The sequence below is a fragment of the Gopherus evgoodei genome, chromosome 8, assembly GCF_007399415.2.
Source record: "Gopherus evgoodei ecotype Sinaloan lineage chromosome 8, rGopEvg1_v1.p, whole genome shotgun sequence".
Classification (NCBI taxonomy): domain Eukaryota; kingdom Metazoa; phylum Chordata; order Testudines; family Testudinidae; genus Gopherus; species Gopherus evgoodei.
Genome location: NC_044329.1, coordinates 98,813,592 through 98,830,805, shown reverse-complemented (window position 1 = coordinate 98,830,805; position 17,214 = coordinate 98,813,592). Strand labels below are relative to the sequence as shown.

General features: G+C 44.7%; 1 protein-coding gene across 8 annotated transcripts in view; it reads right to left on the bottom strand.

The window, feature by feature from the left end:
* Positions 1-17,214, bottom strand: part of DAB1 (DAB adaptor protein 1) — a 744,092-nt gene that overhangs the window by 273,617 nt on the left and 453,261 nt on the right. The window contains exon 1 of one of the 8 annotated variants that reach the window (XM_030573272.1): positions 5,292-5,355. The exons of 6 other annotated variants lie outside the window; for them this stretch is intronic. The gene's annotated coding sequence lies outside the window, so the exon portion shown is untranslated. Of the gene's footprint in view, positions 1-5,291; positions 5,356-17,214 lie in introns of those variants that run through there. One more of the 8 variants, XM_030573269.1, reaches the window with a different exon arrangement.

Here is a 17,214-nt window from a genome sequence, read left to right as displayed (position 1 = left end):
TGCAACTCCTTTACCTCCTCCCCACTGCCCTCCTTGGTGGGGGGAGGGGCAGGAAGGATGGCACATCTGCTCTTCCTCCCTCCATCACCTGGGCTGTGAAGAGGCAGAGGAAACCCTGTGGCAGCCCCCACCCCCAGGCTATAAGAAAGGGACAGAACTCATGGAGAGACAGGGTGACAACATTAATTGCTGAGCAGGAGATGGGACTGGACCTGACAATAGTCTAAAAACAGCATCGGCAACTGGTGGACAGTAAAAAGTATGTTATAAATACATGGTTATTTAGACACACGTGTCCAATGACCTCTTGGCAGCTTAAAAGAACTAAAGCTATGTACTTTTAAATGAACAGTTTGCCCAATGAGCTCAGGAGAGGCCTAGGGAAAGCTAATCAAAAGTTGCCAAGGATGTGTTGTAATGACCAAGAAAGGGCAGAGTATTCCACAACTGCTGGCCCTTGACCCTAAAGAATCTGCCTCCTGTACCTTCTTGACTGTACCTGCATTGTGACTTGCTCACAGTGTCAAGTAGACTGACAGTGAAATCCATAATGGGATTAAATGCTTAACTTTAAGTGCCTACGTCTAAAATTTTGATCCTCAAAACCCCGGCTCAGCTGTCACCTAACCTTGCAGGCACCTAAATACCCTAGGCGCCTGCATTTCCTAAAGCACCTAATTTCTCTTGGTGGTTATGCACAAAGTCTCCTAAATCCTCCAGCAGAATCCTCAAACTACACATTTACCTACCTAGATTCACTGGCACAGAGACTGAGACCTCGGGCTCCCAAGAGACTGCTCTAACCATGAGGCTAGAGAGTCACTCACTCACTCTATGGCCCAATGACCATTAAAATAGTTCATACAAAGCTTCAACCCCAGAGACTGACAAACACCCAGCTTCTTATAGACTCATAGACTCATAGACTCTAGGACTGGAAGGGACCTCGAGAGGTCATCGTGTCCAGTCCCCTGCCCTCACGGCAGGACCAAATACTGTCTAGACCATCCCTGATAGACATTTATCTAACCTACTCTTAAATATCTCCAGCGATGGAGATTCCACAACTTCCCTAGGCAATCTATTCCAGTGTTTAACTACCCTGACAGTTAGGAACTTTTTCCTAATGTCCAACCTAAATCTCCCTTGCTGCAGTTTAAGTCCATTGCTTCTTGTTCTACCATTGGAGGCCAAGGTGAACAAGTTTTCTCCCTCCTCCTGATGACACCCTTTTAGATACCTGAAAACTGCTATCAGGTCCCCTCTCAGTCTTCTCTTTTCCAAACTAAACAAACCCAATTCCTTCAGCCTTCCTTCATAGGTCATGTTCTCAAGACCTTTAATCATTCTTGTTGCTCTTCTCTGGACCCTCTCCAATTTCTCCACATCTTTCTTGAAATGCGGTGCCCAGAACTGGGCACAATACTCCAGTTGAGGCCTAACCAGCGCAGAGTAAAGCGGAAGAATGACTTCTCGTGTCTTGTTTACAACACACCTCTTCTCCCCACCCCCGCAGAATACCCCATCATCAAGTAGTTAGGGCAGGGAGGTGGGAGGCTGGGGTCCAAGTCCCTGCTCTGACAGGGTGGGAATTTGAACCTGAATGTCCCACATCCCAGGTGAATGGTATAACCACATGGCTCTCAGATAGAATGGGGGGAACAGCCACTGGTTTTCCTGTGAAAGGATTGATCGGGTTTAGGTGTTTAACTCCAGCCAGGAGTTCCTGGCTAGGCATCCCTCCAGTCCAGAATTAGGCCGCAAATTTATTTGGAGGGGTGAGGCTTAGGCTACTCCCCTCTTCTCAGCATTTCCGATTGGCTAGTTTAGACAGCTCCCTGCTCAGCGTGCTGGCTTTTGCAAATCCCATTCTTAGACACCTAACTCTCCGCTAGCGTTGAAGAGGGTGCCAGGGCTGGGAATTCCATTAGGCAGCAGGGCATCTACAGTTAGGTGCTGCAATACAAAGCCTGAGTCCTCTTTGTGGCTCTAGCCCTAACTGCCTCAGCACAAGCTGCTCAATCTGATGCTACTACTTTTGATGCCCTGTAGCTGCCTCGAGTCAACATCCTTGACTATTGGTATCACGTCTTCATGTGGGCCCACAGGATAAGGGGCTTGCAGTAGATTTTTCACAGGCTGAACTAAAAAAGGAAAATCAATTTCAATCCTCGTAAGATGAAACCACTGATGTGTGCAAACGCTAATGTCCAGAAGGCAGATCCCCAGAGACATGAGGGTGGCTGTCTTCCATCCATATCTTGAGGGGCTGTTAAAGGGAGAACAGTGCCAATATACAGTCCACAGACTAAATTCTTTCTATATCACTGGGGACAATAAGTTTTGAACTTATTTGCCATGGTGATTAAATGCACTGTGAGAAAAAAACAATAGTTGGGAAAAAAATCCAGTATATTTAAGGCAAGTGTGTAATGCATGTAATTAGACAAATTAATGACAACTGTGTAAACTAGATGCTAATTTCACCTACAGTTTGACTTCAGAAGTCTGAAAATGTGCCTTTTAGCCCTCTGTTTTAGATACCAACTGCATTTAGACCGCTCAACGAAAAAAAAAATCTCATAAGGGCCTCTTCAAAAAAATGTACACATCTGAATGAATATCAATCCAATGTTTTTGCTTAAGAGAGTATAGCAGCAAGAAAAAGAAAAACAGTAAGCAATACAATATTTTCTTCATTTCATATAATTGTGTGTCTTGCAATGGAAACATACTGTGAAATAGCTTCAGAGATGAGTTTCATCAACAATAAGGTTTTTTCTGTTTGAGTAGTTGAAAACAAAAGTGATTAAGCATTTTAGTTGAGTATTCAAAATTTAAGCAAACGGAAGAAAAATCCCCTTTTAAACAAAAATTTGGCTTTTTAAACTATTTTGGTGAAGAATCTAAAGTTTAGTTTATTGTGTTGAAATGAACACAACTTTACAGTGAAACTAAAGCTAAACAGTGATCTACAAGTGCCAGGTTTAATAAAAAACAACAAAATAAACATTCTTGTACTTGATTGTTCACTACCCTCTCCCATAATTTTATTATTATTTACATTGTGGTGGTGCTTAGGAGCTCCAGTCATGGATCAGGACTCCATTGTGCTAGGTGGTCTACAAACAGACCAAAAAACAATTACTCCTGCACCAAAGACTGAACACTCTCAGAAATGTTCCAATGAATCTTCCTGAGATTCTACCCAAACATTCAATTTGTGATTTCTTTCACAACCTAATGCATTCCATACTTGAATCAAGCCAATAGGAACACCCTACTGTAGTTAAGAGCTTGCGATCACAGTATTTTGAACACTAATTCACTTAAGGGCATATATTAAAACCTTCCACAGTTCTATGAAAATTTTTATCCAATTCCGTTCTATTAAAGCCAATCTTCACTTTTTTTTTTAAACCCAGCTCCTTGACCGTGCATTGTTGGAACTGCAAGGAATCTGGAATTCCTCATCTTGTCTGTAATTTTTTAAAAGGACACTAATAATGAGAATAGGGGAGGTTTGCAGTGTTATGCATTAACAGAGAGCCATCAGTAAGTGTGCAAACTTTCAACGTGAATATTTTGCCCCCTTACTCCTGAGTAACTTTTATGCAGGTGTACAGTCCAATTGCAGAATCAGGCCCTTAGGAGAGGATTAGCTTTAACTCAGGGAGCTTAGTTTTAACCATAATGTTATTGACTGCCAGGGGATCCAGACTCTGGGGGATAGCCCTATTACACAGAACCATGGATATTTAAGCAAGTCCCTGAAGTCGGCATTTCCACTTCCCCTCCCTTAGGTTCTAAATATTTCCACAATAAATTTCCATCAGACAATCCCGTTTGCGGTTGGTTTTCAACTCACAATACATCTTCCGAGAAAGAAAACAAATCAACAGATGAGTGCTTTTAAAATGCGCCCTCAGCTAACACGCTCCTTATTTAAAACTACCGTAGACAGCAGCAATGCATTCAGGAGGCGCACTATCAAAAAGACAGACTGCAGGTGTAAGACCATCTCCGACCAGGCATCGGTGTACAGACTGGCTGCAAACCCCGTGGAACTGGAGCAGACACTAACAATGAAGCTCATTTCAATGTGTATTTTTAGGGGTTCTGGAGGGTGGGGGCTTGGGGATGTTTGCAAAGGCGCTATTCAAAAATCAGAAACAAAGCTCTGAACGTGGGACTGGCAATTCCCTCCCCAACAGCCCCCGGGAACCCCCAAACGCCAACAACATAACGGTGCGTAACAGCGAAAGCAAAACAAGGGGCGTCTTGGCTGCGGGGCTGTCATAATAACATGGCTGTGGGGGGAGAGCTAACTGAACCATGGGAACGACTGCTCGGTCACACACTCAGCTTCCCCTCATCCGCAGCGCGTCGCCAGGAGCCCGGGGATCCTCAAGACAAAATCATTCAACCAGGTCACGTTTGCTGTTGGCTTTCCTCTCTGCTTGGGCTCCAGGGGCCGGCGTGTTCTGGGGTGAGGCTGGCGTGGCTGGCGTGGCTGGGGCCGGGCACCTCGGGGACACGAGATTTCAGACCGAATCTTGGGATTTTCCACGGATCGCTTAAAAGCCGGGACAGAAAATTCCGCTTGTTCAGGGGCGGACGGGGAGGGGAGAGAGCAAAGGGGGGGTTGCAATGTGCAGATGATGATGGGTAAAAACTGCTGCCACAGGCTGAAGGAGGGGGAAATGTTAGTTGCCCAGTAATGAGGGGGGACGTGGGGCGCTAGAATGGCACTCCTGCCCACCACCCCCTCCAGCAGCAATAGGGTGCCCTCTGTCCCAAACCCCTTCTACACGCAGCGGCCACCTGACCTCCCCACTCACCAAGGAGGCAGTGCCTGGGGCCGCCCGCCCTCCTTCCACGGGGGCAACCATGTAACTCTTCAGGGGAGCAAGAAGAAGGCACCCCCCTCCTTGCCCCCTCTCTCCACCACAACTGCACGTGGCAGCTGGCACCCAACTCCAACATGGCAATATCCGGGCAACCCCTTCTCCCCCCACCCCCCGTCCGTCCCGTTCCCAAAGTCCCGCCCCCGTCCCCAGACGGAGAGACCACCGCAATAGACAGGGAGAGCCCGGGGTTGTTATTCCAGCAGAGAAGAGGCTGCGCTTCTCGTTGCTCTTGCTATTCGGTGCCACCCAGGAGAAGCGCAGGCTGCTGGGCACGTCTCCGGGATCACGCTCAGACTGCGCGACAAACGTCTCATCCAGCCCCCACTCCAGCCACCGCCGCCAGCCCCCGTTTGCCTGGGGAGAGAGACTCGCCGCACTGACCTGCCGCGGCAAACCTGGGCGCCCGGCGTCCCCCTGCTCCCCATGGCGCGCTGCAGCGGCTCCGGCTCCTTCCCGCGCACGTGGCGCGGCCACCCCGGGAGAGCCGCTTCCCCGGGTGCCTGCCCCGTCCGACCCCCGGCCGCGCGCCGCCGAGCCCAGAGGCGGGGAGGAGATGATCCCGGGTCGCCGCCTCCTCTCCAGAGCGAGGTGGGAGGGGGCGCAGAACGGCTCCCTCCCCAGCCCTCTCAGTCTCCCTGGAGGGGAGGGCAGCATCGCTGCTCACAGACTGTCTCACCCCCCCCCGCCCCACTCTTGTACTCTCCCGGGGCATAGGGTGACCAGATAACAAGTGTGAAAAATCAGGACAGGGTAGGGGGTAATAGGAGCCTGTATAAGAAAACGACCCCAAAATTGGGACTGTCCCTATAAAATCAGGACATCTGGTCACCCTGCCCAGTCCGGTGCACAGTGGGTAAGGCACCAGCCGGGGGCCAAGAGGCCATGCGGCAGGACCCCCACCCCCCAGGAGTGCAGACATTTCTCTCCAGCCCCTGGAACAGCCGCACTGGGCCCTATCCCACAAGTTCTGCAGTTCGTCCGCCCCCACGCACGGGTGGCTCCCGCCCACTCCTGCCTCTCGTCTTGCTGCACTAAACAGACAGCTGCTGGGTGCCACCTGCGTCCCAGGCTCTCCCATCCCGGTGGGGATGCAGGGCAGTGCCAGGGGCCAAGGGGGTAGCCACCAGCTGTCGTCCATACAGCAGGTGGCCCCTAGGCATTCAACAACAAGGAAGGGCCTTTTGCATGCTTCTTCCCAGTGCACCAGCCATTTCTCCCCCATCTGAACCAGACAGCCAGTGTAGGGCCTCGCCCTGCAAATGTCCGACAAGAAACAGGTTTCTTGGAAAGCTGCGTGGTGTTGGTGCCGCCAGAGAAGACCCCATAATAGCTGCTGCTAACGGGGTGATTTTTTTCCTCCTGGCTTCTCTCAGTCACCCATGAAAATTTAATGAGGCATTGAGGGCTGTTACCTTCAGAGTCAATGGGGTAAGCATATTTAGCCTAATGCATTTGCTGCCGAGCCCATAGGTCTATTGCAAGCAGATCAGGAGTCCTAGAGAGACCCTCCTTTCAACACACAATTCACGGCCCATTAAACGTATTCTGTGATAACAGCTTCTGTACAAACGTAGAACCATACAAAACAGAGGCTGTCATGCACTTCCTGAAAAGATTTACATACAGAGGAGAAGTACATTTCGGAGGTTAGTTCCTTTACCAGATTTATCTCCAATCAACACACACACAAAAAAAGGAAAATCGACCACAGCTAACCAGGTAAATTGCAAAAGGAAAAACAATTCTAAGTCACAAAGATCTGGATCTTTCTTCCACTGAAGTCAGTGGGGAAATTCCCCTAACAGAATAACTAATCAGATTCAAAATTATAAACAATATCTTACTTTTATAGCCCCTTTCATCTTAAAAGATCCTATAACACACCACCCAAATTAGCAAACTCATCATCAAAAATACACATGGGAAAAACATATATTTCTCACACTAGTGAAATAGTCTTTTCTGAGGCAAATATGACAACTGTTAAACAGGGCAAAAGAGTTCCCATCTAAGAGTTAAAGGGAAAACTTGAAGAATACCATGGCATACACAAATGAAACTGTAGGAGGAATGTAGGTAGGAAGAATGCAAGAAGTAAATACTGTAAATGCATTAAAACGGGGTGGCCAACCTGTGGCTCTGAAGCCACATGCGGCTCTTCAGAAGTTAATATGCGGCTACTTGTACAGGCACCGATTCCAGGGCTGGAGTACAGGCACCAATTTTTCAATGTGCCGGACTGTGTTCACTGCTCAAACCCTGGCTCTGCCACAGGCCCTACCCCCACTCCACCCTTTCTCACCCCCCTCCCGAGCCTCCTGCATGCCACAAAACAGCTGATCAGGAGGTATGGAGGGGGAGGGAGAGGCATTTATCGGCAGGGCTGCTGGTAGGTGGGAAGTGTTGGGAGGGGAGCTGATGGAGGGCTGCTGACAAATTACTGTGGCTCTTTGGCAATTTACATTGGTAAATTCTGGCTCCTTCTCAGGCTCAGGTTGGCCCCTGCCAGGGCCGGCGCTTCCATTTAGGTGGCCTAGGCAATCGCCTAGGGCGCCAGGATTATTGGTGGGTGGCATTTTGCCGGAGGGGGCGGCAGGCGGCTCCGGTGGAACTGCCGCAGTGGTGCCTGCGAAGGGTCCGCTGGTCAGCGGCTCCGGTGGAGCTGCCGCAGTCGTGCCTGCGGACGGTCCACTGCTCCCGTGGCTCCAGTGGACCTCCCGCGGGCACCACTGCGGCAGCTCCACAGGAGCCGCGGGACCAGGGCGCGGGGCGGCAAAATTGCCGTGTGCCTAGGGCGCTAAAACCCCTAGCGCCCTGCATTAAAATATGTGAAACCCACTATTTCAAACCTCTTGCATTATGGTTGATATACACCTCTAGCCCAATAGAACAGGACCCGATAGAACACGAATTTGGATATAATGCAGTACAGCAGCGGGGAGCCCCAGACCCTTTAAAGTGCCATCCGAGCCCTGCTGCTTTACCACGTTATATCCGAATTCGTTTGGCGCCCTGGGCCCTTTAAATCACCACTGGAGCCCTGCTGCCAGAGCTCCAGCGGTGATTTAAAGGGACCCGGGCTCCCCACAGCAGCTGGAGCACCAGGCCCTTTAAATCCCCGCTGGCGCTCTGGCAGCCAGATTCGGGTGGTGATTTAAAGGGCTCCAGCTGCTGCGGGGAGCCCCGGGCCTTTTAAATCCCTGCCCAAGCCATGCTGCCGGAGCTCCAGCGGTGATTTAAAGGGCCCAGGGCTCCCTGCAGCGGCTGGAACATCAGGCCCTTTAAATCACCACTGGAGAAACCAGTCCAGCTGATACGCCGTACCGGACCAAACCCAAGAGAATGCGGTCTCACCTATATTTTTTTGGCTCCTGAGGACCACATTATATCAGGGTAGAGGTGTGTGTATATATATATATATCACCCATCACTGCAGTATCCAGTCTGTTATATTTTTAAAATAACTGTTATAATAGTCCAATAACCTTTGTAATGTATTTGATAATTACAATACTTTTCAAAAGCCAAATCCCAGTTGTCAGTTTCCATCCAAAAACTTGTATTCTCATAATCTACTTTTACTGCAAAGTGACTTTCCTCAGTTCCATTTACTGGAGAAATTACAGCTGGGACTATCGATGGAACTTCAGGGAGCATATACCTGCAGACCTTTGTCTGTGATGGTATCTAGTAGCAATAAGTTTTTCCTTCAGTAAGGATTTCGCCTTCAGAAGAAATGCATAAACAGTCCAAAAGACAGCAACTAAAAGTCATATTTCCGGTAACTTCTTGGGACCATTTATTTGACTAGGACTGTTTTTCATAAAAGGTATGGAAATAAGAAAACAATTGTGAATTCTAGATTCCTCAAAATGCATGCTTCAGATTAGTCAATGCGATAGTGAACAAGATGCCCCACATGATGCTTGTCCTCACACACTGATCAGGAAGTTGTATCTGCCATGTAGCCAGCCTGTCAAGTCTTTCTATGCACAGGAAAGATGCTACATGTTGAGGGCATGTCTACATTACAAAATTATGTCAACCTAATTTACACTGACATACAGTCACCACAGTTATTAAATTGCTTGTGTGTGCACACTTAGCTTCTTGTTTCTGGTAAGGATGTGCATCACTGACACACCTGTATTGATTGTATTGTCAGTTTGGGTCATTGTGGGAGGGCTCTTGAAAGTCAGTAACAGGCAACGTAAGCAACACAGTGTCTACACTGACATAGTGTTGACCTAATTACATCAGCCATGACTTTACGCCATTCGAGAAGGTTACTAAAATCAGTGCAGAGAGGCACTTACATCAGCAAGAACCAAAAAAACTGAAGACACTTTCACAGCTAGGTCGATGCAAGGAAGCTTATGTTGACCTAACCATGTAGCATAGACTAGCCCTCCGTAACAATAGTAAGAACACTTCAGATAAAAATAGTTAATTCTATTCTCATTGCTGAAATTTATTGATGCAAGTCACACTTCCTTACAATATATTTTTAAATATAAAAGAATGTAATTGCTCCCCAGATTGTAATATGAATGCAAATGAACTTGCTGTAATTATACTTTGCAATTGTCAACTTTAAAAACTAAGAAAATAGAACAGACCCAAAAGTAATTTGAACTGCAATTCTTCATTGTACCCCTGCATTATGCAAGAGTTACCATACACAATCTGTTCTCTTTTAATATAACATATTTTTAGTTTATAACTTTGCATCACAGGTACCTGAATGAGATCATTTTAATGGTCACAGATTTTTTTTCCAAGTGAACAATGTGACAAAGACATGAGATACAAAAACATAATTCAGTTTGAGGGAATCTGAAAGGGCTTATTAATCTTTTTCTAGGAACCTTACGTAAATTCAACATTCCTCCATCCTATATTCTAATCACACTTTATACCATCACAGAGTTCCTCCTTGAAAAAAAGAAAACAAAACAAATCAGAGATTAATGGATAAACCCACAACAATCTATACAATACAGGCCAAAGGAGAGGTTATTCCATAGCAGAGTGTGCCCAGTAAGAGGAAGTGAGACCTTAACCAAGAATGCCTAACCTAGACAATGCTATTATCCTTGCATAATATGAAGATCTGAAACTAATGAGGTGATACTGTAAACAGACTTTTGATGTACTGAATGGTTGTCATAGGTAAGGTGCCAGGTCCTCTGTGTAGTACTCTTTATAGACTCATAGACTCATAGACTCTAGGACTGGAAGGGACCTCGAGAGGTCATCGAGTCCAGTCCCCTGCCCTCATGGCAGGACCAAATACTGTCTAGACCATCCCTAATAGACATTTATCTAACCTACTCTTAAATATCTCCAGAGATGGAGATTCCACAACTTCCCTAGGCAATCTATTCCAGTGTTTAACTACCCTGACAGTTAGGAACTTTTTCCTAATGTCCAGCCTAAATCTCCCTTGTTGCAGTTTAAGCCCATTGCTTCTTGTTCTATCATTGGAGGCTAAGGTGAACAAGTTTTCTCCCTCCTCCTGATGACACCCTTTTAGATACCTGAAAACTGCTATCATGTCCCCTCTCAGTCTTCTCTTTTCCAAACTAAACAAACCCAATTGTTTCAGCCTTCCTTCATAGGTCATGTTCTCAAGACCTTTAATCATTCTCATTGCTCTTCTCTGGACCCTCTCCAATTTCTCCACATCTTTCTTGAAATGCGGTGCCCAGAACTGGACACAATACTCCAGTTGAGGCCTAACCAGCGCAGAGTAAAGCGGAAGAATCACTTCTCGTGTCTTGTTTACAACGCACCTGTTAATGCATCCCAGAATCACGTTTGCTTTTTTTGCAACAGCATCACACTGTTGACTCATATTAAGCTTGTGGCCTACTATGACCCCTAGATCTCTTTCTGCCATACTCCTTCCTAGACAGTCTCTTCCCATTCTGTATGTGTGAAACTGATTGTTCCTTCCTAAGTGGAGCACTTTGCATTTATCTTTATTGAACTTCATCCTGTTTACCTCAGACCATTTCTCCAATTTGTCCAGATCATTTTGAATTTTGACCCTGTCCTCCAAAGCAGTTGCAATCCCTCCCAGTTTGGTATCGTCTGCAAACTTAATAAGCGTACTTTCTATGCCAACATCTAAATCGTTGATGAAGATATTGAACAGAACAGGTCCCAAAACAGACCCCTGCGGAACCCCACTTGTTATACCTTTCCAGCAGGATTGGGAGCCATTAATAACTACTCTCTGAGTACGGTTATCCAGCCAGTTATGCACCCACCTTATAGTAGCCCCATCTAAATTGTACTTTCCTAGTTTATCTATAAGAATATCATGCAAGACCGTATCAAATGCCTTACTAAAGTCTAGGTATATCACATCCACCGCTTCTCCCTTATCCACAAGGCTCGTTATCCTATCAAAGAATGCTATCAGATTAGTTTAACACGATTTGTTCTTTACAAATCCATGCTGGCTATTCCTTATCACCTTACCACATTCCAAGTGTTTGCAGATGATTTCTTTAATTACTTGCTCCATTATCTTCCCTGGCACAGAAGTTAAACTAACTGGTCTGTAGTTTCCTGGGTTGTTTTTATTTCCCTTTTTATAGATGGGCACTATATTTGCCCTTTTCCAGTCTTCTGGAATCTCCCCCATCTCCCATGATTTCCCAGAGATAATAGCTAGAGGCTCACATACCTCCTCTATTAACTCCTTGAGTATTCTAGGATGCATTTCATCAGGCCCTGGTGACTTGCAGGCATCTAACTTTTCTAAGTGATTTTTTACTTGCTCTTTTTTTATTTTATCTTCTAAACCTACCCTCTTCCCGTAAGCATTCACTATATTAGACATTTCTTCAGACTTCTCAGTGAAGACCGAAACAAAGAAGTCACTAAGCATCTCTGCCATTTCCAAGTCTCCCGTTACTGTTTCCCCCTCCTCACTGAGCAGTGGGCCTACCCTGTCCTTGGTCTTCCTCTTGCTTGTAATGTATTGATAAAAAGACTTCTTGTTTCCCTTTATTCCCATATACTCCTCTTTCTCTTATGGCACTTAATGAGTGATAGAGTAACCAAAAGGCAAGCAGGACTTCCTTCTCAATGTTCTATTAGGTTTAAAATGAAGAGGTAAAGATCCATCACAGCATTTTTCTTCTCTAGCAAGCACTGGTAAAGAAAGTGATGGATCCAAGGTAAAGCAAAAGGCACTTAACACACAGTCTTATTTGGCAGATAATGGAATGTTCTTGTCACTTACAGGTGACTGGCAATGATTTTTTTTTAATTATTCTTGTGCTCTTTTTTGTTTCTTTATGATACATATGAAGGTCTGAAAGACTCCCCCCTCTCCTTTACAGGTCTGTCGCATCTTACGCACATTTAACATGCATAATTTCAGCTTTAAGCAGTCAGCAAAAACAAAAAAACAAAAAGAGAAAAATAATTTTAATCCTGTAACTGTAGTGCAGGCGATTCCGCCCGCCATTCAACTCAATGTAATTTTGACTATACACGGTTTTTGCTTTATGCGCTAACCGTGGAACGGAACCCCCGTGTAAGATGAGACTCGCCTGTACTTTCCAAAAAGAGAAAAAAAATCTGTTTTATTTTTCTTAAACATTAGGAGTACCATGTGTCCGACGAAGTGGGTATTCATCCACAAAAGCTTATGCTCCAATACGTCTGTTAGACTATAAGTTGCCACAGAGCTCTTTGTCGCTTTGTACAGATCCAGACTAACATGGTTACTCCTCTGATACCCTTTCCCAATGATTCCCAACGTTCTGTTCGCTTTTTTGACTGCTGCTGCACATTGAGTTTCTGTTTTCAGAGAACTATCCACAATGACTCCAAGATCTTTCTTGAGTGGTAACAGCTAATTTAGACCTTATAATTTTATATGTATAGTTTAGTTAGGAAATGTTTTCCAATGTGCATTTGCTTTGCATTCAGGAATATAATGCTGGTACATACCTAGGCCATCCCATAATTTGTACCACCATGGCTACAATCAATCAGAACTAATCTGAGGTATGTCTACTCAAGCTAGAAATTACACCGCCAGCTCCAGCATAGACATACATTAAAAGAGCACATAAAGCCCTGAGATAAAAACTGTGGTCACAACTCCCCTCCCCGACGCAATGGAACTCAAAACTAAAAGGGGAAAGTTTGTTTGTTCAGTGTCCAGTCACAAACTGTGGAACGCACTGAGGACCATCTCAAACCTCACCATCTTTTGCTCCACGTGCAAGAGGCAATTTCTTTGACTTTGCCTTCTGTGACACCACATAGCAACTTCCATATTAAAAACAAATAACTTTTCAAAACAAGAATCTCCACTACACACATGGGGTTCTCCCATTGGCATATGTGATCCACCTCCTTGAGAGACAGTAGCTAGGTCGATGGAAGAATTCTTCCGTCAGCTTACTGCTGTCTAAACTGCGGGTTAGGTCAGCTTAACTACACTGTTCAGGGGTGTGGATTTTTTTTATAATAGACCAGACATCAGTGGGGCTCTCTGAGGGTGAAGGGGTACACTGATTTCAAGGGAAAACACAAACTGATTATACACAAATAGCTATCAAAGGCACATAGTACACAAAATGAGAAAGTAGAACAGACATTCCTTTTTCTCATTAAAGTTTAACAAATGTAAGTGTTACATGTAACTGTGGTATGGGAAAGTTTTCTGATGCAAGTGGGATTTTTAAAGTCACAGGTGGCTTTTTCAAAACTAGTGTAAATTTGAGTAAATACAACTTATTTTATTAAAAACATTTCCTAATAGAAAAAGATGTGAAAGATCTCTAAGGGAACATCTACAAATACAAAATTAATTCGAACTTATTCTATTCGAATTTTCGGACGTGATTTTATACATTCAGTGTTGTGTGTCCCCACAATAGTGCATGAATTCGGCAGAGTGCGTCCACAGTACGAAAGCTAGCATCAAATGGTGGAATAGGACAGGATTCTAATGGATTGAGCTTGTATCCCGTAAGTAAGGATAAAGGACTTGTAAAAGTCTGTGAAGTGGTTCTTAAATTGTGCACCATTGGTGTTCTTTCTGGGGAGCTGGCTAAGTGTGAGAGTGTATGCCAGGATCTGGAATCTCCTGAATCTTATAGTGCCAATGGCCAGTATAGTGTCCAGGGGCTAGTCAAATACAGATATTCTCAAATAACCAATCCAAGGCTTTCCTACCACCCATCCTCAGTGCCCGACCTCTTCGCAGTCACAACCCCTCTCCCTGTCCCTCCAGTACTCACAAAGTCCTCTGTCTCTTCCCCACCCAGTACAACAAAACTGTTGGTCAGACACCAACTGTTGACTATTCTGCTGTGTTCACAGTAAACTTCTCCATAAAATTTAAAAATAAAAACAAAAAAAGTTACAATGTAACAGACAACTTGTACTAAATAACATGAGTTATTAACTCTTTATTGCACAAGGGCTCAGACTAGAAACACCAGTCTAGTGCGGAGGGTTCACCAGGGCAATGGCATTGACGCATTCCTTCAAACTATTCAAACAGACATGTTCTTAAATACCATTCACAATTTAGATCCCCCAAAGACTTAAAGGGTGCCTTGGGTAAAAATTGACAGATTGAGACCGTTTTGACCTGCATCATATCAATAGTTCGATATCTGAGCAAACAAAACAAGAAAACCCTACCCTACCTTGACACTTTTTGAAAAATTGATGGGCGAGGGAAGGCTTATATCTCCACAACTTTGAGTTCAAATGATCCCAAATTTGAGTCACTAACCATACCCTGAACCCTTCTGAGGCACACCAAATTTCAAAGGAATCCAACTAAGCTTCTCAATTTTAGAGGACTTAAAATGGTCGATCTTTAAACAGAAGTCGTGATGCAAGCTTTACTATAGTGGCGCTACCAAGTCACTATAATTAGGAGCTAGTCTAACTTCAGCCTGTGTAAATGGTAAGCTTTTAAATCACTAAGTAATAAAACAGGGATACTCTTACTGCACACAAAGAATGTCCATTAATATTAATGGCAATTAGATACCCCTCAAGGAGGAAAATCTCTCATTTTCATTAAACTATTTGATACATCTGGGGCTGTGGTAGTAATAAAGAGATACTGAGCAATATTAGAGAGAATCTGAGAAATGTTTGAGAAGGATTTCTGTACGCCACTTCCAAAGAATCCAAAAGGATTCTAAAAATGAGAGAGACACATTTATTTACATTTTACCTGATTCAAGGATGATTTCAGAGCTGGCATTCAAATATTTAAACAGCGAATCAGCCATTATTTTTGCTGTTAAGCTCTTAACAAAACTAGAACAATGCATAGAATATCCTTAGCCAACTCGGGCTTCGGCTTCCTCAAAGAACCACTCTCCACATTTGCTGATATTATAGCCCACAGCAGGATCATCTTGATCACTCTGGAGAGGCTGTACATGAACAGCCCCACACATGATGATGTCTCACGTTTAATAGACTCCTCTAAGTCAATTAGGTACTGAGTTGGAAAAAAACTCCCCTATCTTTTCCATTATCAGTAGCTATCGTAGCTCACTTGCCATTTCCCCTCTTATTCATTATCTTTTACCACTGCAGTCTCTCCCCAGTCACCTAATTAGCTCCCTAGCCATTCACTGGTAATATTAATAGTGATGTGGTACGGTATCCAGTGCTTTTCTCAACTGGAAAGAAATTATATCTTCCATTTCAATCTTGTCTACGGTCTCTTGCTTCACTAAAACTTCGCTATAGAAGTCATGTTATCAGATATGAGCATTCTCTGAAAGGTCCTTATGAGACAAGCTCACAGATGTTGGTCTGTCAGGGACAAAAAAGGTACATGGCTGGACTAACATGGCATCCTTGTAATCTCAAATGATGAGGGTCTCTGAAGAAAAAAAACATGGTGCTCTTCCTAGTAAAATGATGAGTCTGACTCTGTAGCCTTCTGGCAGTGACACAACTAGAAGAAGGGGATGGCGAGCACTGAGCATACAGTGCTATCTGGTGAAAAACAGACGAGTTATCAAAAAAGCATGCAGGCACATAGACTCATAGACTCTAGGACTGGAAGGGACCTCGAGAGGTCATCGAGTCCAGTCCCCTGCCCTCATGGCAGGACCAAATACTGTCTAGACCATCCCTAATAGACATTTATCTAACCTACTCTTAAATATCTCCAGAGATGGAGATTCCACAACTTCCCTAGGCAATCTATTCCAGTGTTTAACTACCCTGACAGTTAGGAACTTTTTCCTAATGTCCAACCTAAATCTCCCTTGCTGCAGTTTAAGCCCATTGCTTCTTGTTCTATCATTGGAGGCTAAGGTGAATAAGTTTTCTCCCTCCTCCTGATGACACCCTTTTAGATACCTGAAAACTGCTATCATGTCCCCTCTCAGTCTTCTCTTTTCCAAACTAAACAAACCCAATTCCTTCAGCCTTCCTTCATAGGTCATGTTCTCAAGACCTTGAATCATTCTCGTTGCTCTTCTCTGGGCCCTCTCCAATTTCTCCACATCTCCACATGTTGGAACCCACTGGATTCCTACTGAAAATGAAACTGACACCTGGAAGTTCCTTTCAAAACCTGAAGTGGTTTTGAATCCTCAGTACAATCCAGAGGATGGTATTGCACACCTCTTCTATGATGTATAGAATGACTTGTTTCATTTGCACGGTCACAGCTGTTCATTGGTCCCTTAATTCACCTCCATGAAGACAGTGATATCTTGTGGTTAAGCCATGCGGTAGGGAGTCGGCTTGATTGAAGTCTCAGATCTGTCAGCTAAGCAGCTGTGTGACCTTGGGTAAGCCACTCTGTGCCTCTATTTCCCCACCTGTACCACACCTCTCATAGGAGTATTATGAGGCTCACTCAATCTTTGTGAATCTGTCGTAGAAGGTGCTACACAGGCACTAAGTGTTACTAATATGTGCTGCTATTGATATTCTATTTTTCCCTCCGGGATTTCCAAACAGGACCTTATAATTGACTATGCTAGTTTCTGTTAGCCTCCATTAACCATTTAAAGACATTAATAAACACACACATGGTGAGGGCTGTTTCCTCAGATGCAAACAAATCTACTTAAATAGCTCCATTTTACAGTCTGAAGTTGCCAGTCTCAAATCGGTTTCCAACTAGCTGGCAGGGGATGGAAGTGCACCTTGCCAAGGAGGGTTTTTGCAAGCACTGGAATTTGTAAAAGCGCTAGGGATTACAAACTACATTGTTTCACACATACCCAAATCAATTCTTCATGCGAAACACCAGCTTCTTCAGAAATCCAAATGG